At 41.9% G+C, this 8,502-nt stretch overlaps 1 protein-coding gene across 1 annotated transcript in view; it reads right to left on the bottom strand.

Annotated features, from left to right (window-relative positions):
• Gli3 (GLI family zinc finger 3) overlaps window positions 1-8,253 on the bottom strand; it is a 272,709-nt gene extending 264,456 nt beyond the window's left edge. The window contains exon 1 of the mRNA XM_026410532.2: window positions 8,194-8,253. The gene's annotated coding sequence lies outside the window, so the exon portion shown is untranslated. The remainder of the gene's footprint in view (window positions 1-8,193) is intronic.
• Window positions 8,254-8,502: the final 249 nt, after the last annotated feature.

The following is an 8,502-nucleotide window of genomic DNA, read 5'->3' on the forward strand; positions in this document are numbered from 1 at the left end:
TCTTTTTTCTAATGCTTTTAAAGATTCAAAACAATAAAGTTAAATGTTTGACTCACGAAAACCTGATCAGTTTCGAATAGGTCAGAACAGTTACTGGTCACAAAAGATCAGAAACAGAAGACATTCCAATAGGCAATGCAATGCTCTTAATAGCACAATGATGAAGTTTGAAGTGAGAAATGACTGTATAGGTGAGGGAACCACTGCTCCAAGGGAAATAAGGTTTTCCTTCAGAGAAATCACATTTATTTACATCTCTCTGTATGCTGGTAAGCTGAATGATCTCCTTACTTTGGTAAAATTCCAGGAGAAATCAGTATGGGTAGGGATTTCTGAGACAGCCTCCCCTGTGTCACTTCTCTCACAGAGAGTGACACTTCTCTCACACTTATTACTAATAGATCAGCTGCTACTTCAGGATGCTGCTCTTGGAGCAATGTTTAGGAAAAATTCCTATTAAATATTTATACCTTCCTATAGCTATTACACAACTCATGTCCAAAAAAAAAAAAAAGTTATCTAGAAAGATAATTTTTACAGAAGAGAGAAACACAAGCAAATTCTGACTTTAAAAACTTTTTTGTCAATTTTGGAAGTGAAAAATAAGTCTTGAGCAAATGAGCAAAACATAGGAAATTTAAAACACATCAGTGCCTCCCATGTAATCATGCACTGGAGAAAATCTCTTCTAAGTTTGTAATGTGGTTGACGGTTCCTTGTGTTCAAAATATCTTTCTGAACTTAAAATCAATTAGGTAGGCATAACCTTTGTGACACACCAACAGTTCTCAGGATTTCTAAGGCTTCCTTTCCCTTCCTGTCTGTAATGCCTTCCTTCTTCTGCAGGAAAAGAGGCCCAACTTCATAAGTTCTTAATGAAATCTTCATGAATTTTTAACTATAATATTTTTTAATGTACAATTATTTCTCCTTTATATAGGATTATTTTTCCCTGTGGTCAGGAAAGCTCAAAACCTTAACTGCAAATAAGATCTGCTATCTGTCCTAGTGGTCATTAGTAGCACACAGGGCTCCCCAAATCTGCTGCCTATTGTTTTCAATTTTTCTTTCCTACATTTCTGATGCTTCTGATCACAGACAAGCAATATTCATAACAGACAAACCAAATGGAATTACTCAAAAAGGGAAATAATTGCCTGGTTATGGATTAAGGGAATTTAGTTTTGGGAAATTAACTACATCTGTACTTTTAAGAAATCTATGTTTAACTTCACCCACTGAAAAGCCTACTCAACATGAAAGTAATCAGTGCTATTTCAGTTAAAATCACAAATGGCATTTGTGAGGCGGTTTTACTCTTCTGCCTTGTGTATTTAAAAGAAAAGATCATGAGCTACTCTTTCTCAGATGCCAGAAGTACTTTATAACAAACATTCCAGGAGAGTATAAGATCTCTATTTAATATGTTACAATTTCTGAATTCTGCAAAACTATAAAACATCAGTACTCTGTGCTTTGCTTACACACTGCAGGAAGCAACCTACATAGCAGGTACCGTTAAAGAATGAGCAAACTGACATCCCCACTTTCTGCAGGTTAGATGAATACAGTCAATCCTCAGAAACCTAGATCTGCAGTCAGTTATCAGCTATAGATCAGTTAAGCTCATGAAAAGTGTATTCCCCTTAAACCCATATATATCACAAAAACACCATGACTGATCAAATGTGTCCCTCTCTCATTTCACTGAGGTTTAAAGGAATTAAAAGTTTCCACATGTTTTGAGAAAACATTGTTTAATTATTTGTATAGAATTTATATAACTTTGAATTCCCAGAATCATAGGTCTTTACAATAAAGCTTAAGAGGATAGATAGCATGTTCTATGAATAGTAAATGACATTCAAACTATCATAAATATTAGACCAATGCCTTCTGGGTTTTAAAAATCAGCTACAGATAATCCAAGAAAACTTAAGATAGTTTTTGTGAAGGACTATTCACCACACTGTATTCTCCTAATTTTTAAACTTTTGATTCTTCAATCTTGACTATAATTTTCAAAGCCACTTTTTAAAAACTTAGGAATTTTTTTTAATGAAGACTTATTTGTAAAAACTATCCACAGTTCACTTATCCTATAAACTATGCCTATTCACACACAACATTCTCCAGCTGTCTTATTTCTGACCCTTTGTAGGCACAGAACTGCCAATCTAACCTACACCAAACTACATACCCTCCAATGAGACTCTCTGGTATGGAATTTCATTTTAACATCCACAGTTCAAATAGCAGACATTGTCCTCGAGTGGTGTGGCCTGGTCCACACATCTGGTCACTCTATTCCAGGTTTCCATAGATGTGAGTTATTAAGGCTTCATTCTTAAGCTGCTGGATGAGGTTTCTCTACACACTGATAACTTTCTTCAGAATGAATTATTCTTTTTAAAAATATCACAAAATGAAATCAATAACAGGGCTTAACTGCCTCATTCCTTCATTACTGAAATTTGAAACTTATCTTTCATCTAAATGGTGAGTTTTCAGTCTCTTTTTGTAAAAATCGATAGTTTGAAATGTAAAGCATTCTGGAGTCTTGTTAGGTATTTTATGTAATCTTCAAAAAAAAAAAAAAAGTCAAAGCAGCTAAGGTAAAAATTTCTACCTGAAAATAAGCATATATAATGTCATGCAGCATTCTGAAGTTATATCACTTTTTGAAAATTGCACTTATCTCCCATTATTGAATTAATTTAATTCTGTGGTATAAAAATTCCACAAGTACACAATCAAATGCTTGCATGTTACTTCTGTGCCACCCCCTGCCCCCAAACACACATACACTCATGGCCCCCTTTCCTCCAGAAAGAAGTAAAGAAAAGAAAAGCCCCTCTAGCTGTTTCAGGCCAGCAATCAATCCAATTTACTGCAGGTACAATTTATATGTACAGTGCATGCCACAACAAAACCACAGTGTGATGCCAACATGGCCCTTAAGAAAGTTTTCCCCTAAATCTCTGGAAAGGAGCTTTAAAAGAAAGCAAGGATTACAGTCAGCTAGAAGGTAGGGAGGGGACTTACCTCAAACCCAGCCAAGCGGAAATCAGAGCAGTAATTCTACAAGTCGACAGAGTACACTTTCAAAGCTATAATGGTGTGAAGAAGTGCTGGGCAGCATGGCCTGAAGGCAGCACTAATACACTGATGACTAATGGCTGGGCCGGGGCAGACAATGAATTTGGGGCTTGAAAACTAACAGAAACCATGCAGTACTTTGACAAATGGGCTTTCAAGATTTCATTCATTGAATAACCTTTAAGCACAAAATTGGCTCCGGTTCTCTTGGGAATGATATGACATGTTGCTGGACAATGATGTAAGTATTTTCTTTTTTAATTATGACTCTTACGCAAAACACAAGAGCACCATATACGAGGATACAGCTATAGATACCACAGACGCAGACGTGGAACTCAACACAATATTGCCTTTCAGGAGGGGGCTGAAATGTTCCAGTGCCACCTTATTAACTATGTAATGGCTTTTTCATTCAGCTTCTTTAGAAAGCCATAGATTTTCTGAGACATTTTGTCGGGTTGAAATATACACACCCAGAACAAAAAACACTTTCACATTAAACACACACACACACACACACACACACACACAGGTAATGAGTAGCTAAGAAATTTGGCACTAAAACATAGTGCATTTAGATTTACAAATGGAAAAAGTCTAATTTTCAGGGGCCAGGCAAAGGAAAAGTGTCATAAAACAACGGAGACACCAGCGTAAAGTTTGCAATCAAATGCACTTACAAACACACTTAACATCCAATGTCTTTTCCACAGCTCTCCTCCCTCTTCCCAGCTTAATTAGCCTTTCGATTTAAAAATAATAATTTTGGCAATTTTTAAAGAGAGAACGAAATATCAAAAGTGTCTCTAAATTAACAAGTACCACTTACTCCAGACAGCATTGCCTTTAGCAGGTCCTAAAAACTTAAGAAAAGGATCTTAAAACAGGAAGCTTAGTGAGCTCATAAAACTGTTGTTGGAGCCAGGAACACATAGCATATTTAATCTGCAAACTGTGAGAGTCCACAGTGATTTCAACAAGATCTGAGGCATGCCCTCAAGGTTTGCTGGGATCTGGGATTAGGGGGTTGATAAGAACCTCTACTGCCCATGGACATGTTTTTCTTCTGCAGTTAAACACAAATGCATGGAGACGTTTGACTGCTGCTTGGCGTTACTGCTCAAGTTATATAAAAGCTTTGCAGCTCCTTTTGCTGTCAATATATCAAAGTTTAAAAAAAATCATCAAAGTGTGAAATTTCATTTAAAGTCTTCGCCAGTCTACAGCTCTATTTCACAGGCCCATCAAATAAAAGTAAAGATGAAAAATGCACTGAAAGTACTTGAGAAAGTTTGCAGCAGTACCCCTGCCCTGTTGTTGTTTATTCTGTCTCCCTTTATTTGCTTTGAAACTAGAACGGATCAATTTTCATCTAGAAAAATGACATCATGAAGTGAAAGGAAGCAGCTTCTCCCAGACTTTAATGAGAAGACAACCTGAAATCATCATTACAGTGGAATCTTTTGTTTAACAAATATATATGTATTTGTTGCCTCTGTAGTCATTTCAGCATTTTAATTGCCTCTCCTGGTATAAGTTGGCAGAAAATTTCTTGAATCTTCCAAAACAAATCAGACAGACCTTAGAATATGAATGCCAGCACAACTTAAAACTCCTTCAAAGAATTCTTTAGCTGGAGATTTACAACAATTGCATAAAGAAGAAAAGTCTGACTTTTAAGATAATCTACTATAGTCTAAAAGCATTAACATTCCATTACTAAGGTTTTTTGAGTATTTCATGACTCATTGATTCATTTTTCCAAGATTGGTTATTCTGAGTACATTACTATCTCCATATAAGTGAGTGCATGCAAGGATGATCATTAAATTGTTTCCTTTCATAAGCTCCCAAACTCTATCCTCAAAAGGGGAGGGGGGAGGTGTCTCAGTAAGCAGGATACCTTACATAGAAGGAAGGACCTCTAAATGGCTAAACTCAGAGGAAGTCTGAAACCCTTACAGCATGCAGGTAATTAAGGAAACTTCACTGGCTAAGAAACAAAGGAAAAGTCCAACTTTTAGGCTTGGGCATCAGGTTGATAAATTAACGATTCTTTCATTAAATAAGTAATGAAATAACTCAACGGAGCCATTTTTCATCAGGGCTGAATTTTCTCATTTCTATCTGGGGTCCTTTGCAAATTAGATATACAATAAAAATGTGTGTATATCAGGGTTCAATCAAGGAATACAAGCATGTTAAAAGCACGGGGAATTGGTAGGCATCTGGGCCAAACCTACTGGCCTATTAGCAATAATGCAATCTATACCTTTTAAAGTGATTCTCCTTGTGTGAAATTTCACTAGACACCTCTCCCATTGAACTCATTCACGCATCTTAAACCAAAGCTTCCCTAGGCTGACTTTAAAAATTATACTCCCTGAAAGCTTCTCCCCTTAGGCAGAGAGTTTCTAATTAAATAGCTTTTAGTGTAAAATAAACTCTCTGCTCTGTATAAATATGCTACTCCAACTAATTTAAATGTTATTTCATGTTTGTGTTAGGGTTGACTATAATCTAACTGGCCAAAGTGTTTGTGTACCAGGTTGTTAAGACCAATATTTCCTAACGTAAACAAATTCTTTAGATACTTCGCACAGTTTACATTGTTAGAACCAATCGCCAGTGCTTTAATAAATTCCCTCCACTGAAATACTGTTCTGCTTTGGAAAAAATGAAAAGATTTTGAGGTTATTTCACTATTTTAAAACAGCATTTTCCTCCTTCAAAATAATCTTGACACATGTAATTAAGAAACTGTCAGACTATTATTAATTTTTAATTTAAAACCTAAATGAAATAATTACAGGAATCAATCAATAAGGCACCTATTCAAATTACAGAGCAATTACATAAATACTCAAAATTAATACTTTAGGCCAATTCTTGAAGATTTCAGTCTATAACATGCGAAGACATCAAACAACACAAAAAGTGAGACATGGGGAGGATGAATAGTTCCTGCCTTAAATAGGCTGAAATGAGGTCATTAGGCCCCCCACCAGCCATGCCCAATGCACTCAAGCAGCAACTCTTTTTTAAAAGTTAATTTATTTCCATCAGACCCATATTTCAGAGATCCAAAAAAAATGGCCTCATCCAAATGCTGTACAAAATCACATTTAGGAATGCAAGGCCTAATTACTTGAATTTTCAGTTTAGGTATATATTGTGCTCTGCAAAGACCAATTTGGGAGAAGAGGGAAGAGAGGGAAAGGAGTGCAGGAGATGTTTTTTAGAACTAATAATACCAGCCTGGCCAATGGCACTGCCCATGTCTTTGCACAGTGGCCGGTCCTCCATACCTCTGACTAAAGGGTTCTTTTACTTGGAGACGCGGACAGTCCATCATTTCAAACTGAAGTGGCAGCTGGAAAATGTGGAACAGCTGGCAAAGAGCTGGGAGAAAATGTTTTACATAAATATATGTACATATAAACTGGCAGAGGGCCATGAGCACTGTACCCAAGGCCAGAATCTTTCCGGCAGTCTACACTAGGGAGATGAGAAGTTGGGGGGCAGGAGGAACAGCGTCGGAGGAAATCTCCTTAATCATCTTTCCATACAGTGAGCAAGGGAAGCCTGAGATCCTGCACCTCTGGTGGGGCGGGGGGGGGGGGGGGAGACTGCATCCTTCTGGAAAAGGTGCACTCGGGACAGGAGCACAAATTTCAGAAAAGGATAAAAAGCCGGGTGTGGAGTGGAGCGTCCGCATCTGGCAATCGGCTTAAGAGTCGCTTCACAAACTCTCCAACTTTGGGGTCAATATTTACTCCTTCTCCACCTCCTCCCGCCCATTTTCCCGCTACAACTCAAGAAAGTAACTGTCCCCTGCAGAGTGATTCATACCCAACTCTGCTCTGTGTAAACGCGGCCTCCTAAATGATTACTGCAAGGGCCACAGCTACTTTTTTTCTTTTTTGAGCGTGCTGGCCCTGGAAAGGAAAAGAAATAAAAGAGAATCCCAAATCATACACAGATGGTACAACTTTCGCTTTTCCTCTACCGACGGAGGCGCGCCTCTCTCCATCCGCTCACACCACACCCCCACCCTTCGAAGTGGAGCTCTAGCAGAAGAAAGCCCCGGCAGCTGTGGTCCCCGCGCTACCCACCTCGCCGCCCGCCTCCTTCCGCCCATCCGGGTGGCGGTGCGCGCCAGGCGTCGGAGCCCGAGAGCGCAACAGAGCAAAGGAAGGACACGGGAGCTTTGGGGTCTAACGTAGTTCTTTTTAACCCTTTTGGGAGAGAGAGAGTGAAGAAGAGGGGCGCAGTCGCCGCAGCTGCAAACTTCGTCCCCTCTCTGGGATGTTAAATTCTGCAGTCCGTCTCCGGACCGCCAAGGGATCAGACACTGGGAAACGGACCTTCAAGAAGGAGGGAGCAAATGAAAGACTTGTTCCGACGCCTTACAGATGACTGTCTAAATCTGGGCGCCCTTTGACAGCCATTTTCATACTATTCGTTTCCCCTTGGAGGACCACCTCTGGACTCGCAGGCGGGGGCGCGGCCGCAGGAGCGGGCTGCAGGGCCCGCAAAACAAAGAACTTCGGGCGGGACGTACCTGCGGTGGCGGCGACTGTCAAGTCCCCGAACTTCCCATAGACCCGCGTCCGGGGCGCGAGCGGACGGCTCCCGGCTCCGCGCGGTCGCGGGTGGCTCGGGCTACCGCGAGCGGCTGGGCTGGGCGCGGGTGGCGCCCGCAGCGGGCATGTTGCGACGCGGGCAGCCGCGGGGCGCTCCGGGAGGGCTGGCGAGCGGCGCCGGCGAGTGGGAGCGACGAGTGTGCGCGAGTGCGAGTGTGCGAGCGCGCCGGTGGCGCTGCCCCAGCCGGCTCCCTCCCGCTCGTGCAGCTCCGGCATCAGTTTCAGGGATCGTGTAATCCGATCCCTTCTGACTCACAGGCCCTGAGTGACAGTTCTGATTTGGTTCAACCGCGGGAGGGAGGGAGGGGAAAGAGAAAGAAAGAAACCCCCCACCGTCTGCCCCTCCCGACGTCCAATCCACTTTCTGGAAAAAGGTCCCATCCTGGAACCCCTCGCAGGGTGGAGGAGCCCCCCGCCCCGACACGGAGCTGCCAGCGCTACTCACGGGGTGGAAAAGTTGTCCCTCGGTTCCGCGCTTCCCTCCCGCGCGCTCCCTCCTTTCCTCCTCTCCTCCTCTTCCTCCTCCTCCTCCCCGCATTCCTCCTCCCCCAAGTTTTAACAGATGTTGCCGGACTCTCCACTCTTCCTCGGGCTCCCTCTTCCTCCGCCCCCGCCCCCGCCCCCGCCCCCGCCCCGTCCCTTTTCTTTCTGCCACTCTTGAGCTCAGTGGGGACGCGCCGAGCAGCAGGACGCCTGCCGCCGCAGGGGGCGAAGTTGGGAAAACTTGGAGTGCTGCTCGCCTTACTTTTGCTTT

Source organism: Urocitellus parryii, chromosome 3 (genome assembly GCF_045843805.1).
Source record: "Urocitellus parryii isolate mUroPar1 chromosome 3, mUroPar1.hap1, whole genome shotgun sequence".
Classification (NCBI taxonomy): domain Eukaryota; kingdom Metazoa; phylum Chordata; class Mammalia; order Rodentia; family Sciuridae; genus Urocitellus; species Urocitellus parryii.